The following is a 17,812-nucleotide window of genomic DNA, read 5'->3' as shown; positions in this document are numbered from 1 at the left end:
CTCGAATTCCTTCTAGAAAACACAATACTTTTTTATTTTTTATTCGTGAATTTATGAAATGTTTCCATTAGCGCATTCTGAATAATTTGGCGAGAATGTGTTCTTTATCCTTATTATAATTAAGGAAACCGAGCAGCACATTCTCTCATATAAAAACCAAAGTCATCAAGTATATTAACAACTATAAAACTAAAAATATATTTTCGTAATTTCTTTACATGTAGACAATGCTGAAATAAAGTCAACTGTTTCTGGATGCTCAACACAAATACAATCAATGTTAATGTCTGTTTTAAAGTTTCTTCAGGTAATGATTCGCAGGGTAATTATTATGGATCATTCTGAAAGAGACCTCTCTGACCTTGTTAACCAGCAGGTATTTGTGTGGTAATAACCAGACGTTTATTCCCAACAGATATTAGTGACCAATGTATTCCAGTAACGTGTGACATAAGGAATGGATACAATCTCCCTTTGATATAAAACATGTAGATAGATCTGTTGTTCTGAGGGAACAAGGAGAAACATATTTTTCCTAACGGAGAGTCAACTGGATTAAGCGAGGGAAGGTCAAGAAGGTGAGGCCTGGTTAAACAACATGAGAGTTCCAGATGGAATAGACTATGGAGAACTCTCTAGGTGTTACAGGGATATTGTAACGACATGAGAGTTCCAGATGGAATAGACTATGGAGAACTCTCTAGGTCTTGCAGGGATATTGTAACGACATGAGATATAAATTCCTCATAATTGAGTAACAAAACTTCTGCATTAAAAAGTTGACCCACCAGCAGGATATGATTATTAAACCAGTTCTTCGAACATAAAGGCTTGTTTCTATACATGTCCTTATTGTTCCAAACGAAATACCTCTGCGGGGCGGAAATTATGTTGATATATATCAACGACCACGCTAATACTTGTCTATGAAAAGCAGATCATTTTGTAGGAATCTCATCAATGTTATAGATACTATAGTTACAAAGTAACTTAAAATTGAAGTCACCAAATCGGGAGAAGTTGTGAGGGATGATTGAAGTTGGATTCTTTAAGAAATGTTTATTAGCCCAATTTATCTTAAGTATTATTCAAAGTAGGAAAATCTAAAAAAATTAAAATAAAATTGAGACCACCATATTCATGTGTGTTCATAACGACAGATTTCCTAATATGATGTGTACGATTCTTCCAGATGAAATTGAAAAGCACCTGGTCAACCTATTTCGTTGTCAAGCTGTCGGGACTGGGCTGCGTGTAGGGGACTGGGCTGCGTGTAGGGGACTGGGCTGCGTGTAGGGGACTGGGCTGCGTGTAGGGGACTGGGCTGCGTGTAGGGGACTGGGCTGCGTGTAGGGGACTGGGCTGCGTGTAGGGACTGGGCTGCGTGTAGGGGACTGGGCTGCGTGTAGGGGACTGGGCTGCGTGTAGGGGACTGGGCTGCGTGTAGGGGACTGGGCTGCGTGTAGGGGACTGGGCTGCCGGTAGGGGACTGGGCTGCGTGTAGGGGACTGGGCTGCGTGTAGGGGACTGGGCTGCGTGTAGGGGACTGGGCTACGTGTAGGGACTGGGCTGCGTGTAGGGACTGGGCTGCGTGTAGGGGACTGGGCTGCGTGTAGGGGACTGGGCTGCGTGTCGGGACTGGGCTGCGTGTAGGGGACTGGGCTGCGTGTCGGGACTGGGCTCTAACAGGCCTACACACCGACTGGCAAATGGGACTCGTGTTGTCCTCATGATCCAAGTGTGAAAAACTATCCAGCACATTATCAGGCTCCTAATCGTCAAGCATTGATAACCTTTTCTTAGCATTGTAAATAATTGCTCCTTTCGGATAAATACTTTTCATTTAATTGATTTATTAAAACCCAGTGTGATACCCCAGAGTCATGTGTAATTCCAAACCTGTCGATTACACCTTCGTGTGCCTTATTACGCCTTACGCATAGTGGGAAGTGATACTGGTAGGTAAAATTAACTTCCTGTTATTTCACTAGGCAAGTCATTTAAGAACAAATTCTTATTTTCAATGACGGCCTAGGAACAGTGGGTTCTCTGCCTTGTTCAGGGGAACAGTGGGTTCTCTGCCTTGTTCAGGGGAACAGTGGGTTCTCTGCCTTGTTCAGGGGAACAGTGGGTTCTCTGCCTTGTTCAGGGGAACAGTGGGTTCTCTGCCTTGTTCAGGGGAACAGTGGGTTCTCTGCCTTGTTCAGGGGAACAGTGGGTTCTCTGCCTTGTTCAGGGGCAGAACAACTGTTACGGTTTTCTCCAGGTGACGGAGAGTCGGACCAAAATGCAGCGTGGTTATTCTGATACATTGTTTAATAAAGAAGAAACACGAACAGTACAAAAACAACAAACGTAACGTGAAAACCTATACAGCCTATCTGGTGCAAACTAACACAGAGACAGGAACAATCACCCACGAAACACTCACAGAATATGGCTGCCTAAATATGGTTCCCAATCAGAGACAACGATAAACACCTGCCTCTGATTGAGAACCACTCCAGACAGCCATAGACTATGCTAGAAAACCCCACTAAACCACAATCCCAATACCTACGAAAACCCCAAGACAAAACACACCACATAAATAAACCCATGTCACACCCTGGCCTGACCAAATTAATAAAGAAAACACAAAATACTAAGACCAGGGCGTGACAACGACAGATTTGTACCTTGTCAGCTCGGGGGTTTGATCTTGCAACCTTTCGGTTACAAGTCCAACGCTCTAACCACTAGGCTACCTACCTCCTCTACACTCTAACCACTAGGCTACCTACCTCCTCTACACTCTAACCACTAGGCTACCTACCTCCTCTACACTCTAACCACTAGGCTACCTACCTCCTCTACACTCTAGGCTACCTGTCACCCCTGGGTTAACTAGGTTAAACAGAGGTTGGTCTATATGTTATTGATCACAGATTGCGGATTGTGTAATTTAGTTTATGTCAATAGTGTTCTGATGAGCATGTGTTATGTTTCACCACAAGAGGGCAGGACTAGCTTGATATTCTGTTGCTCCTGAAGTGAGGATGTTGTGGTCACTGCAGGCCAGGGTAGTAGGATTTGGTCCCATTCTCTTACTTTTTCACCCTCTGTTCCTCTATTCTCTCTATATTTCACCCCCTGTCCTTCTCTTATCTCTATTTTTCACCCTCTGTGGAGGTGAGAGGTCAACTACACTACATTGAGAGGCTCTGGACTACTACGGACGAACTGAACATAGGGCAATTCTGGCAACTGTCTGATGGGCTGGTTCATTCTCAACCCAGGGGTCTGTCTATAGGGGAAAGGGGGAAACCTAGTCAGTTGTATAACTGAATGCATTCAACTGAAATGTGTCTTCCGCATTTAACCCAACCCCTCTGAATCAGAGAGGTGCAGGAAGGGCTGCCTTAATCGACATCCACATCTTCAGCGCCCGGGGAACAGTGGGTTAACTGCCCGGGGAACAGTGGGTTAACTGCCCGGGAAACAGTGGGTTAACTGCCCGGGGAACAGTGGGTTAACTGCCCGGGGAACAGTGGGTTAACTGCTCGGGGAACAGTGGGTTAACTGCTCGGGGAACAGTGGGTTAACTGCCCGGGGAACAGTGGGTTAACTGCTCGGGGAACAGTGGGTTAACTGCCCGGGGAACAGTGGGTTAACTGCCTGGGGAACAGTGGGTTAACTGCCCTGGGAACAGTGGGTTAACTGCCCTGGGAACAGTGGGTTAACTGCCCGGGAAACAGTGGGTTAACTGCCCTGGGAACAGTGGGTTAACTGCCCGGGGAACAGTGGGTTAACTGCCCGGGGAACAGTGGGTTAACTGCCCGGGGAACAGTAGGTTAACTGCCCGGGGAACAGTGGGTTAACTGCCCTGGGAACAGTGGGTTAACTGCCTGGGGAACAGTGGGTTAACTGCCCGGGGAACAGTGGGTTAACTGCCCGGGGAACAGTAGGTTAACTGCCCGGGGAACAGTGGGTTAACTGCCCGGGGAACAGTGGGTTAACTGCCTGGGGAACAGTGGGTAAACTGCCCGGGGAACAGTGGGTAAACTGCCCGGGGAACAGTGGGTTAACTGCTCGGGGAACAGTGGGTTAACTGCCCTGGGAACAGTGGGTTAAATGCTCGGGGAACAGTGGGTTAACTGCCCGGGGAACAGTGGGTTAACTGCTCGGGGAACAGTGGGTTAACTGCCCGGGGAACAGTGGGTTAACTGCTCGGGGAACAGTGGGTTAACTGCCCTGGGAACAGTGGGTTAACGGCCCGGGGAACAGTGGGTAAACGGCCCGGGGAACAGTGGGTTAACTGCCCGGGGAACAGTAGGTAAACGGCCCGGGGAATAGTGGGTTAACTGCCCGGGGAACAGTAGGTTAACTGCCCGGGGAACAGTGGGTTAACTGCCCGGGGAACAGTAGGTAAACGGCCCGGGGAACAGTGGGTAAACGGCCCGGGGAACAGTGGGTTAACTGCCTTGTTCAGGGGCAGAACTGCAGATTTCTACCCTGTCAGCTCGGGGATTTGATCCAGCAACCTTTCTGTTACTGGTACAACGCTCTAACCACCAGGCTACCTGCTACAATTGGGCGTGTTGTGCATAATTATCACTATTTTGCTAATAATGGGGGCTTCAAGGAAAACTACGACTGATGTCCCTGGCTGAACCTGGCTACACTGAGAGAAAGAGAGGGAGAGTGTTTTGGCTCACACCACAGCAGCCTCTAGACGCAAACAGAAAAACGGCTCAGTAACTCAGATTGGACCAAACATATAGGCTTAGTTAACACATTTGACACATCAGCTGTGATTAATGTATGTATTAATGAGGAAACAGCGGGACAGCAGTCTAATCTTATGGGTCCTGTTTTTTTTACGTACATAATGCTACACGATGGATTGTTTTTAATGAATTTGTCTGCGCAAAAAAAAAAAATGTTAACAACCATTGTGTGTAACTGTTTAAGGAAATAAAACACGTCTTCTACAAGTCCAATATAGGAAAGTGCCCTGTAACTGCATTCCCAATGTATGTCTGGAATGAATTTCCCCTTAGAAGGGCACCAAAGGCAATGTGCTGTATGCCTCTGGCAGTATATTACAGTATGTGAGAGAGACCCTAACTCTGCAACACGTTGTGAAATCACACAGCTACGGCACGAAGACTTTCTTTTTGAAACAAGTTAGATCGACCGTCACATTCCAGCACTTTAATAGGAGCACAGAGCCCCACGGCGAGGGAGCAGATCAGATCAAATCAGATCTCATTTTATTGGTCACATACACATTTTTAGCAGATGTTATTGCGGGTGTAGTGAAATGCTTGTGTTCCTAGCTTGTGTTCCATTATTAAAGGGGCCAGTGTTCCATTATTAAAGGGGCCAGTGTTCCATTATTAAAGGGGCCAGTGTTCCATTATTAAAGTGACCAGTGTTCCATTATTAAAGTGACCAGTGTTCCATTATTAAAGTGACCAGTGTTCCATTATTAAAGGGGCCAGTGTTCCATTATTAAAGGGGCCAGTGTTCCATTATTAAAGTGACCAGTGTTCCATTATTAAAGTGACCAGTGTTCCATTATTAAAGGGGCCAGTGTTCCATTATTAAAGGGGCCAGTGTTCCATTATTAAAGTGACCAGTGTTCCATTATTAAAGTGACCAGTGTTCCATTATTAAAGTGACCAGTGTTCCATTATTAAAGGGGCCAGTGTTCCATTATTAAAGGGGCCAGTGTTCCATTATTAAAGTGACCAGTGTTCCATTATTAAAGTGACCAGTGTTCCATTATTAAGTGACCAGTGTTCCATTATTATAGTGACCAGTGTTCCATTATTAAAGTGACCAGTGTTCCATTATTAAAGTGACCAGTGTTCCATTATTAAAGTGACCAGTGTTCCATTATTAAGTGACCAGTGTTCCATTATTAAAGTGACCAGTGTTCCATTACTAAAGTGACCAGTGTTCCATTACTAAAGTGACCAGTGTTCCATTACTAAAGTGACCAGTGTTCTATTATTAAAGTGACCAGTGTTCCATTATTAAAGTGATTAGTGTTCCATTATTAAAGTGACCAGTGATTCCATGTCTATGTCTATGTACTGACCTCGCCTTCTGGATGACAGCGGGGTGAACAGGCAGTGGCTCGAGTGGTTGTTGTCCTTAATGATCTTTTTGGCCTTCCTGTGACATCGGGTGCTATAGATGTCCTGGAGGGCAGGCAGTGTGCCCCCGGTGATGCGTTGGGCAGACCTCACTACCCTCTGGAGAGCCTTACGGTTGTGGGCGGAGCAGTTACCCCCAGTGATGCGTTGGGCAGACCACACCCCCTTGCGGTGTTAGCTATGTTTAATAAGGATTACATGTGATCCTGCACACTTTCACACACATTCACACAACTTCAAACACAGAGAGACAGACAGAGAGGGAGAGACAGAGAGGGAGAGACAGAGAGGGAGAGAGAGAGACAGAGAGACAGAGAGAGAGAGAGAGAGAGACAGAGAGACAGAGAGAGAGAGAGTGACAGAGAGACAGAGATAGAGAGATAGAGAGTGACAGAGAGAGAGAGAGACAGAGAGAGAGACAGAGAGAGAGAGAGTGACAGAGAGAGAGAGAGACAGAGAGAGAGAGAGAGAGAGAGAGAGACAGAGAGTGAGAGAGAGGGAGACAGAGAGGGAGAGAGAGAGGGAGAGAGACAGAGAGAGGGGGAGAGACAGAGAGAGAGAGACAGGGAGACAGATAGAGAGAGAGAGAGGGAGACAGATAGAGAGAGAGAGAAAGAGACAGCTAGAGAGAGAATGAGAGAGACAGGGAGAGTAAGAGACAGCTAGAGAGAGAGAGACAGATAGAGAGGGAGAGAGACAGGGAAAGACATATAGAGAGTGAGAGAGACAGGGAGAGAGACAGGGAGGGAGAGAGACAGAGGGGGAGAGAGTGAGACAGGGAGAAAGGGAAAGAGATAGATAGGGAGAGAGAAATGGAAAGAGATAGATAGGGAGAGAGAGAGAGAGAGAGAGAGAAAGGGAAAGAGCTAGATAGGGAGAGAGAGAGAGAGAGAGAAAGGGAAAGAGATAGATAGGGAGAGAGAGAGAGAGAGAGAGGGAGAGCGACAGAGAGAGAGACAGGGAGACAGAGAGAGAGAGAGAGAGAGAGGGAGACAGATAGAGAGAGAGAGAAAGAGACAGCTAGAGAGAGAATGAGAGAGACAGGGAGAGAGAGAGAGAGACAGCTAGAGAGAGAGAGAGACATATAGAGAGGGAGAGAGACAGGGAGAGACATATAGAGAGTGAGAGAGACAGGGAGAGAGACAGGGAGAGACATATAGAGAGTGGGAGAGACAGATAGAGAGGGAGAGAGACAGAGGGGGAGAGAGAGAGAGAGTGAGTGAGACAGGGAGCCACCCTGATAGCCCTTTTGACAACCCCCCCACACCCACTGAGGACAAACACAAGACACAGATTGTACTACTTATGGACTCAAATGGGAAATATATAGAAGAAAAAAAACTTTTTCCCAAACACAGTGTGTCTAAACTCTGGTGTCCAAACACCCAACGCGCCCTAGACCTTCTGTCTGAGGCCAAACTAGGCTCACCCAGCCACATAATAATACACACAGGCACAAACGACCTGAGAGCACAGCAGGAAAGAGTGGCCACAGCACTGAAGGGAGTGATTGAAAAGGCTTCTTCTACTTTCCCCAACGCACAAGTGGTTATCTCCACCCTGCTACCACGAAAAGACTTCCACCCTGCCACAATACAGCGGGTAAATGCAAGTATTTCCCGTGACTGTGCCTCAAAACCAAACGTTTTCCTGGCCCACCACTCCACCCTGGACTTGAACAGCCTCTATGACCAGGTCCACCTCTACAAGACAGCAGTGCCCACCTTTGCCCGAACTCTAAAGGACATCGCTCTCAAACGTATCCCCAACACTTTACACAGGAGCAACAGATCAATAGACACCCCATCCAGACCAGCGAGACACCCTCCCAGATCTGCAGGACCCCCCCCTGGACCTACACATAGAGGACCCACGCCAAGAGGAATTACATCCAGACCACAGTACACCCAGACACACCCACACCCCCACCCCAACCAATCAACACCCCCCCACGTCAACCATGCCCACACCCCATTTAGGCCCCCTCAGATCAGACCTATGCCACTCCTGCCCACCCCATGCACCCCACCCCCGCAAAGAGGGCCTCAACATGGAAGCCACACATACGCCCAGGTAGTGAGCGGGCAAACAGTCCCAACCCCCACTCTCACACTCGCCCAAGCCAATGGCATGTACCAGATGCTCAGCAGGCTCTGCTCACACTTACTGGCCTGAGGCCAAACCACGACCAACAACATTGGACCCTCTATGGAACAAAAAGCCTTCACTATATTATCCTGGAATATCCAAGGCCTGAGGTCATCTGCCTTTGGCCTAAAGAGCAGAAACCCGGACTTCACCAAAGAAATCGGTAATACAGACATTGTCATCCTGCAAGAAACCTGGTATAGAGGAGACGGACCCACTGGTTGCCCTCTAGGTTACAGAGAGCTGGTAGTCCCATCCACCAAACTACCAGGTGTGAAACAGGGAAGGGACTCAGGGGGTATGCTAATTTGGTATAGAGCAGACCTAACTCACTCTATTAAATTAATCAAAACAGGAACATTTTACATTTGGCTAGAAATTCAAAAGGAAATTATCCTAACAGAGAAAAATGTCCTCCTGTGTGCTACCTATATCCCCCCACTAGAATCCCCATATTTTAATGAAGACAGCTTCTCCATCCTGGAGGGGGAAATCAATCATTTCCAGGCCCAGGGACATGTACTAGTCTGTGGCGACCTAAATGCCAGAACCGGACAAGAACCTGACACCCTCAGCACACAGGGGGACAAACACCTGCCTGGAGGTGACAGCATTCCCTCCCACATATGCCCCCCTAGGCACAACTATGACAACATAACCAACAAAAACGGGTCACAACTCCTGCAGCTCTGTCGCACGCTGGGTATGTACATAGTCAACAGTAGGCTTCGAGGGGACTCCTATGGTAGGTACACCTATAGCTCATCTCTTGGCAGTAGTACTGTAGACTACTTTATCACTGACCTCAACCCAGAGTCTCTCAGAGCGTTCACAGTCAGCCCACTGACACCCCTATCAGACCACAGCAAAATCACAGTCTACTTAAACAGAGCAATAATCAATCATGAGGCATCAAAGCCAAAGGAACTGAGTAACATTAAGAAATGCTATAGATGGAAGGAATGCAGTTTGGAAACCTACCAAAAAACAATTAGGCAACAACAAATTCAATCCCTTTTAGACAATTTCCTGGGTAAAACGTTCCGCTGTAATAGTGAAGGTGTAAACTTGGCAGTAGAAAATCTTAACAGTATATTTGACCTCTCAGCTTCCCTATCAAATCTAAAAATCTCAAATAGAAAACCGAAAAAAATTAACAATAATGACAAATGGTTTGATGAAGAATGCAAAAATCTAAGAAAGAAATTGAGAAACCTGTCCAACCAAAAACATAGAGACCCGGAAAACCTGAGTCTACGCCTTCACTATGGTGAATCACTAAAACAATACAGAAATACACTACGGAAAAAGAAGGAACAGCATGTCAGAAATCAGCTCAATGCAATTGAAGAATCCATAGACTCTAACCACTTCTGGGAAAATTGGAAAACACTAAACAAACAACAACAAGAAGAATTATCTATCCAAAATGGAGATGTATGGGTAAACCACTTCTCCAATCTTTTTGGCTCTATAACAAAGAATAAAGAGCAAAAACATATACATGATCAAATACAGATCTTAGAATCAACTATTAAAGACTACCAGAACCCACTGGATTCTCCAATTACATTGAATGAGTTACAGGACAAAATAAAAACCCTCCAACCCAAAAAGGCCTGTGGTGTTGATGGTATCCTCAATGAAATGATCAAATATACAGACAACAAATTCCAATTGGCTATACTAAAACTCTTTAACATCATACTTAGCTCTGGCATCTTCCCCAATATTTGGAACCAAGGACTGATCACCCCAATCCACAAAAGTGGAGACAAATTTGACCCCAACAACTACCGTGGAATATGTGTCAACAGTAACCTTGGGAAAATCCTCTGCTTTATTATTAACAGCAGACTCGTACATTTCCTCAATGAAAACAATGTACTGAGCAAATGTCAAATTGGCTTTTTACCAAATTACCGTACAACAGACCATGTATACACCCTGCACACCCTAATTGACAACCAAACAAACCAAAACAAAGGCAAAGTCTTCTCATGCTTTGTTGATTTCAAAAAAGCCTTCGACTCAATCTGGCATGAGGGTCTGCTATACAAACTGATGGAAAGTGGTGTTGGGGGTAAAACATACGACATTATAAAATCCATGTACACAAACAACAAGTGTGCGGTTAAAATTGGCAAAAAACACACACATTTCTTCACACAGGGTCGTGGGGTTAGACAGGGATGCAGCTTAAGCCCCACCCTCTTCAACATATATATCAACGAATTGGCGCGGGCACTAGAAAGGTCTGCAGCACCCGGCCTCCCCCTGCTAGAATCCGAAGTCAAATGTCTGCTGTTTGCCGATGATCTGGTGCTTCTGTCACCAACCAAGGAGGGCCTACAGCAGCACCTAGATCTTATGCACAGATTCTGTCAGACCTGGGCCCTGACAGTAAATCTCAGTAAGACCAAAATAATGGTGTTCCAAAAAAGGTCCAGTCACCAGGACCACAAATACAAATTCCATCTAGACACTGTTGCCCTAGAGCACACAAAAAACTATACATACCTTGGCCTAAACATCAGCGCCACAGGTAACTTCCACAAAGCTGTGAACGATCTGAGAGACAAGGCAAGAAGGGCATTCTATGCCATCAAAAGAAACATAAATTTCAACATACCAATTAGGATTTGGCTAAAAATACTTGAATCAGTCATAGAGCCCATTGCCCTTTATGGTTGTGAGGTCTGGGGTCCGCTCACCAACCAAGACTTCACAAAATGGGACAAACACCAAATTGAGACTCTGCACGCAGAATTCTGCAAAAATATCCTCCGTGTACAACGTAGAACACCAAATAATGCATGCAGAGCAGAATTAGGCCGATACCCACTAATTATCAAAATCCAGAAAAGAGCCGTCAAATTCTACAACCACCTAAAAGGAAGTGATTCACAAACCTTCCATAACAAAGCCATCACCTACAGAGAGATGAACCTGGAGAAGAGTCCCCTAAGCAAGCTGGTCCTGGGGCTCTGTTCACAAACACAAACACACCCTACAGAGCCCCAGGACAACAGCACAATTAGACCCAACCAAATCATGAGAAAACAAAAAGATAATTACTTGACACATTGGAAAGAATTAACAAAAAAACAGAGCAAACTAGAATGCTATTTGGCCCTAAACAGAGAGTACACAGCGGCAGAATACCTGACCACTGTGACTGACCCAAAATTAAGGAAAGCTTTGACTATGTACAGACTCAGTGAGCATAGCCTTGCTATTGAGAAAGGCCGCCGTAGGCAGACATGGCTCTCAAGAGAAGACAGGCTATGTGCTCACTGCCCACAAAATGAGGTGGAAACTGAGCTGCACTTCCTAACCTCCTGCCCAATGTATGACCATATTAGAGATACATATTTCCCTCAGATTACATAGATCCACAAAGAATTCGAAAACAAATCCAAATTTGAAAAACTCCCATATCTACTGGGTGAAATTCCACAGTGTGCCATCACAGCAGCAAGATTTGTGACCTGCTGCCACGAGAAAAGGGCAACCAGTGAAGAACACACACCATTGTAAATACAACCCATATTTATGCGTATTTATTTTATCTTGTGTCCTTTAACCATTTGTATATTGTTAAAACACTGTATATATATATATATATATATATATATATATATATAATATGACATTTGTAATGTCTTTACTGTTTTGAAACCTCTGTATGTGTAATGTCTACTGTTAATTTTTGTTGTTTTTCACTTTATATATTCACTTTGTATGTTGTCTACCTCACTTGCTTTGGCAATGTTAACACATGTTTCCCATGCCAATAAAGCCCTTGAATTGAATTGAATTGAATTGAATTGAGTGAGAGAGACAGGGAGAGACAGATAGAGAGGGAGAGAGACAGGGAGAGACTGATAGAGAGGGAGAGAGACAGGGAAACAGATAGAGAGGGAGAGCGAAAGGGAAAGAGATAGATAGGGAGAGAGAAAGAGAGAGAAAGGGAAAGAGCTAGATAGGGAGAGAGAGAGAGAGAAAGGGAAAGAGATAGATAGGGAGAGAGAGAGAGAGAAAGGGAAAGAGATAGATAGGGAGAGAGAGAGAGAGAAAGGGAAAGAGATAGATAGGGAGAGAGAGAGAGAGAAAGGGAAAGAGATAGATAGGGAGAGAGAGAGAGAGAAAGGGAAAGAGATAGATAGGGAGAGAGAGAGAGAGAAAGGGAAAGAGATAGATAGGGAGAGAGAGAGAGAGAAAGGGAAAGAGATAGATAGGGAGAGAGAGAGAAAGGGAAAGAGATAGATAGGGAGAGAGAGAGAGAGAGAAAGGGAAAGAGATAGATAGGGGGGAGAGAGAGAGAGAGAAAGGGACAGAGATATATAGGGAGAGAGAGAGAGAGAAAGGGAAAGAGATAGATAGGGAGAGAGAGAGAGAGAAAGGGAAAGAGATAGATAGGGAGAGAGAGAGAAAGGGAAAGAGATAGAGAGAAAGGGAAAGAGATAGATAGGGAGAGAGCGGGAGAGAGACAGGGAAACAGATAGATAGGGAGAGAGAGGGAGAGAGACAGGGAAACAGATAGATAGGGAGAGAGAGGGAGAGAGACAGGGAAACAGATAGATAGGGAGAGAAAGGGAGAGAAAGAGAGATAGGGAACAGATAGATAGGGAGAGAGCGGGAGAGAGAGGGAGAGAGACAAGGAAACAGATAGATAGGGAGAGAAAGGGAGAGAGAGAGAGAGAGAGGGAAACAGATAGATAGGGAGAGAGACAGGGAAACAGATATAAAGGGAAACAGATATAAAGGGAAACAGATAGATAGGGAGAGAGAGAGAGAGAGAAAGGGAAACAGATAGATAGGGAGAGAGAGAGAGAGAGAGACAGGGAAACAGATAGATAGGGAGAGAAAGGGAGAGAGAGGGAGAGATAGAGAGAGAGATAGAGAGAGAGAGAGAGAGAGAGAGAGAGAGAGAGAGAGAGAGAGAACGGGAAACAGATAGATAGGGAGAGAGAGAGAGAGAGGGAGAGAGACAGGGAAACAGATAGAGAGGGAAACAGATAGATAGGGAGAGAGAGAGAGAGGGACAGAGACAGGGAAACAGATAGAAAGGGAAACAGATAGATAGGGAGAGAGAGAGAGAGGGAGAGAGACAGGGAAACAGATAGATAGGGAGAGAGAGAGAGAAACAGATAGATAGGGAGAGAGAGAGAGAAACAGATAGAGAGGGAGAGAGACAGGGAAACAGATAGAGAGGGAGAGAAAGTACATGCAGCTTCTAATAATAACCCATGTTAATTGAAACACTTTTCATTACATCCAAAGTCACTACATAACAAAATCAGCAGGGTAGAAAGTAATACAATGAAATATTAAAATAAATAAATAAATAAATAAATAAATAAATAAATAAGTACACTAACCATGATGACAGACTGACCATGGAGAACACTAACCATGATGACAGACTGACCATGGAGAACACTAACCATGATGACAGACTGACCAAGGAGAACACTAACCATGATGACAGACTGACCATGGAGAACACTAACCATGATGACAGACTGACCATGGAGAACACTAACCATGATGACAGACTGACCAAGGAGAACACTAAACATGATGAGAAAGGCCTGTAGTTGGTGAGGAAGAGGTTTGAGAAAGGCCTCTGGTTGGTGAGGAAGAGGAGGTTTGAGAAAGGCCTGTAGTCTGTGAGTAAGAGGAGATTGCGAAAGGCCTGTAGTTGGTGAGGAAGAGGAGATTGAGATAGGCCTGTAGTTGGTGAGGAAGAGGAGGTTTGAGAAAGGCCTGTAGTTGGTGAGTAAGAGGAGATTGAGATAGGCCTGTAGTTGGTGAGGAAGAGGAGGTTTGAGAAAGGCCTGTAGTTGGTGAGGAAGAGGAGATTGAGATAGGCCTGTAGTTGGTGAGGAAGAGGAGGTTTGAGAAAGGCCTGTAGTTGGTGAGCAAGGAGAGGTACGGAGTTCAGTGGTTTCATTGACAAGGGAGAAGACATGAAGTGTGTTCACAGTGGTGAGTCAGGTGGGGTGGGGTGGGGGGGGGGGGGGAGTTTGTTGATGGTAGAGAAGAACACCCCTGGGTTTCCTAGTTCACCTTATGGATAATGAGCCCTGTTCATTTGTAGAGCCGTTCTAGTTGCTTTCATGGCATGCAGCTCAGGAGAATACCTTGGCTCTGGGTATGTTGCGGTGCCAGCTAGCCTAGTGGTTAGCGCGTTGGACCAATAATCTAAATGGTTGCTGGATCAAATCCCAGAGCTGACAAGATAAAGATGTGTCGAGCTCCCTCTGAACAAGGCAGTTAACCCGCTGTTCCCCTGAACAAGGCAGTTTAACCCACTGTTCCCCTGAACAAGGCAGTTAACCCACTGTTCCCCTGAACAAGGCAGTTAACCCACTGTTCCCCTGAACAAGGCAGTTAACCCACTGTTCCCTCTGAACAAGGCAGTTTAACCCACTGTTCCCCTGAACAAGGCAGTTAACCCACTGTTCCCCTGAACAAGGCAGTTTAACCCACTGTTCCCCTGAACAAGGCAGTTAACCCACTGTTCCCCTGAACAAGGCAGTTAACCCACTGTTCCCCTGAACAAGGCAGTTAACCCGCTGTTCCCTCTGAACAAGGCAGTTAACCCGCTGTTCCCCTGAACAAGGCGGTTAACCCACTGTTCCCTCTGAACAAGGCAGTTAACCCACTGTTCCCCTGAACAAGGCAGTTAACCCACTGTTCCCCTGAACAAGGCAGTTAACCCGCTGTTCCCCTGAACAAGGCAGTTAACCCACTGTTCCCCTGAACAAGGCAGTTAACCCACTGTTCCCCTGAACAAGGCAGTTAACCCGCTGTTCCCCTGAACAAGGCAGTTAACCCACTGTTCCCCTGAACAAGGCAGTTAACCCGCTGTTCCCCTGAACAAGGCAGTTAACCCACTGTTCCCCAGTAGGCCTCTATTGTAAATAAGAATTTGTTCTTATCTGACTTGCCTAGTTAAATAAAATGTTGAAGTTGAACATCCAGGTGGGAGGAGAGCTGTTATGTGAAGAGAGCCGTTCTCCCTGTACCCCCCCCCCCTTTCATCTTCTCTATAGTCTTCCTCTCCCCCTTCTGTCTTTCAAACCACTTCTCCTTCAGTAATCCAGAGAGAGTGTGAGTGTGCATTAATCAGCTTCGCACAGAAAGGAGCTGTGGAATTCTAATAGAGAAAATAACATCTTTGTTGTCATGGATGTTCATGGGGACATGTGTTAGGTGACTGAATGTGATTGTTTGCATGAGCGTAACATAGGACACAGCTCCGCTAGACAGTGGTGCGACTGGGGGCTGATATTCATTTCTACAATGGTACGTGAACATCTCCCCTTTGAAGTAAGAGGTGCCACATCCACTCCCCTCCTGTCTATTTCTGAGATGATGGAGGAGCCATGGATAAGAACTTGAGCTCTCCTCCTTGGTTGTGCCAGCTATGACCGGACTAGGGTTGCAAAAATTCCCAGGTTTCCAGAAATCTCGGTTGGCAAATTCCCTGAATCAGGAAGGAATACGCAGTAAATCCAGAACAGCAGAACCCTCCAACCATGGATTTCAGGAAAACATGGGATTTGTGCTTAAGTTACAAGGAATTCTGCAACCCTAGACAGAACTATGTCACCATGCTACTCTCTCCCAAGCATTGTAACTACAGCTTCCAGTAAAACACGGCCCTTTGTAAGAGTCTGTAAATCACTGTCATCTGACCTAAAGAGATAGCTATTTATCACCTCTGGCCCGGCCGCCCTGTGGCGTTAAACATCGCTCTCTCTGGTTCGTTGGTTTTTGTTTTGCCGGCAGGTCAGTTATCTAACTGAAGAGGAAGAAGAGGTGATGAATCATCATCACTGGTCGAGGTTTTGATGATGCCAAATGGCGATGTCCTTCTAGAAAGTGTTTAGTGACAGAGGGAGCGGGGGGAGAGAGAGAGAGAGAGAGAGAGAGAGAGAGAGAGAGAGAGAGAGAGAGAGAGAGAGAGAGAGAGAGACATAGACGAGAGAGAGAGAGAGAGAGAGAGGGGGAGAGACATAAATACAAAGAGCATGTAGCTTTAAGGCTGGTGTTAAATCTCAAGCTGACAGGTCTTGGTGACGCTACATTTGCTGTGGGGGAATTGTCCGACCCAGACATCTAAACTTGCTGTGGAGGAATTGTCTGACCCAGACATCTAAACTTGCTGTGGAGGAATTGTCTGACCCAGACATCTAAACTTGCTGTGGAGGAATTGTCTGACCCAGACATCTAAACTTGCTGTGGAGGAATTGTCTGACCCAGACATCTAAACTTGCTGTGGAGGAATTGTCCGACCCTGACATCTAAACTTGCTGTGGAGGAATTGTCTGACCCAGACATCTAAACTTGCTGTGGAGGAATTGTCTGACCCAGACATCTAAACTTGCTGTGGAGGAATTGTCCGACCCTGACATCTAAACTTGCTGTGGAGGAATTGTCTGACCCTGACATCTAAACTTGCTATGGAGGAATTGTCCGACCCAGACATCTAAACTTGCTATGGAGGAATTGTCCGACCCAGACATCTAAACTTTCTGTGGAGGAATTGTCCCGACCCTGACATCTAAACTTGCTGTGAAGGAATTGTCTGACCCTGACATCTAAACTTGCTGTGGAGGAATTGTCCCGACCCAGACATCTAAACTTGCTGTGGAGGAATTGTCCCGACCCAGACATCTAAACTTGCTATGGAGGAATTGTCCCGACCCAAACATCTAAACTTGCTGTGGAGGAATTGTCCCGACCCTGACATCTAAACTTGCTGTGAAGGAATTGTCCGACCCAGACATCTAAACTTGCTGTGAAGGAATTGTCCCGACCCTGACATCTAAACTTGCTGTGAAGGAATTGTCCCGACCCTGACATCTAAACTTGCTGTGAAGGAATTGTCCGACCCTGACATCTAAACTTGCTGTGAAGGAATTGTCCCGACCCAGACATCTAAACTTGCTGTGAAGGAATTGTCCCGACCCTGACATCTAAACTTGCTGTGAAGGAATTGTCCCGACCCTGACATCTAAACTTGCCTGTGGAGGAATTGTCCAACTCTGACATCTAAACTTGCTTGTGGAGGAATTGTCCGACCCAGACATCTAAACATACTGACTCGACACTACATTTGCTGTGGGGGAATTGTCCCGACCCAGACATCTCCACTGAGTGACTCTTAACAGAAACACTGGAATTCCCGTAAACGGAGAACTAGTTTTCTGATCGATGCCAAGTGAGATGTTGTTGGCGACTGTTGGCTGGATAAAATCACTCTCCATCGCCAAATTATGAATAATTAGCCTTGTCTTCAAAATGTTCCATTTTAAAGTGGGCCCCATTGTTGAATACAAAGCTCCTTCTAACCCCATGCAGACAATAAACTAGTCTAGAAGTTTCTCTAATGAGAGCATAATGGCAGCTATTGGCACAGGGAGATGATGTTTAACGCACAACCCTGCTACATAAGGAATTCTATATGTTTGAACATTTCACATTGTAACAATTCCAGAGCA

The sequence above is a fragment of the Oncorhynchus mykiss genome, chromosome 24 (genome assembly GCF_057628025.1).
Source record: "Oncorhynchus mykiss isolate SJ-2025 chromosome 24, ASM5762802v1, whole genome shotgun sequence".
Taxonomy (NCBI): Eukaryota; Metazoa; Chordata; class Actinopteri; order Salmoniformes; family Salmonidae; genus Oncorhynchus; species Oncorhynchus mykiss.
Note: the sequence above shows the minus strand (reverse complement) of the source record.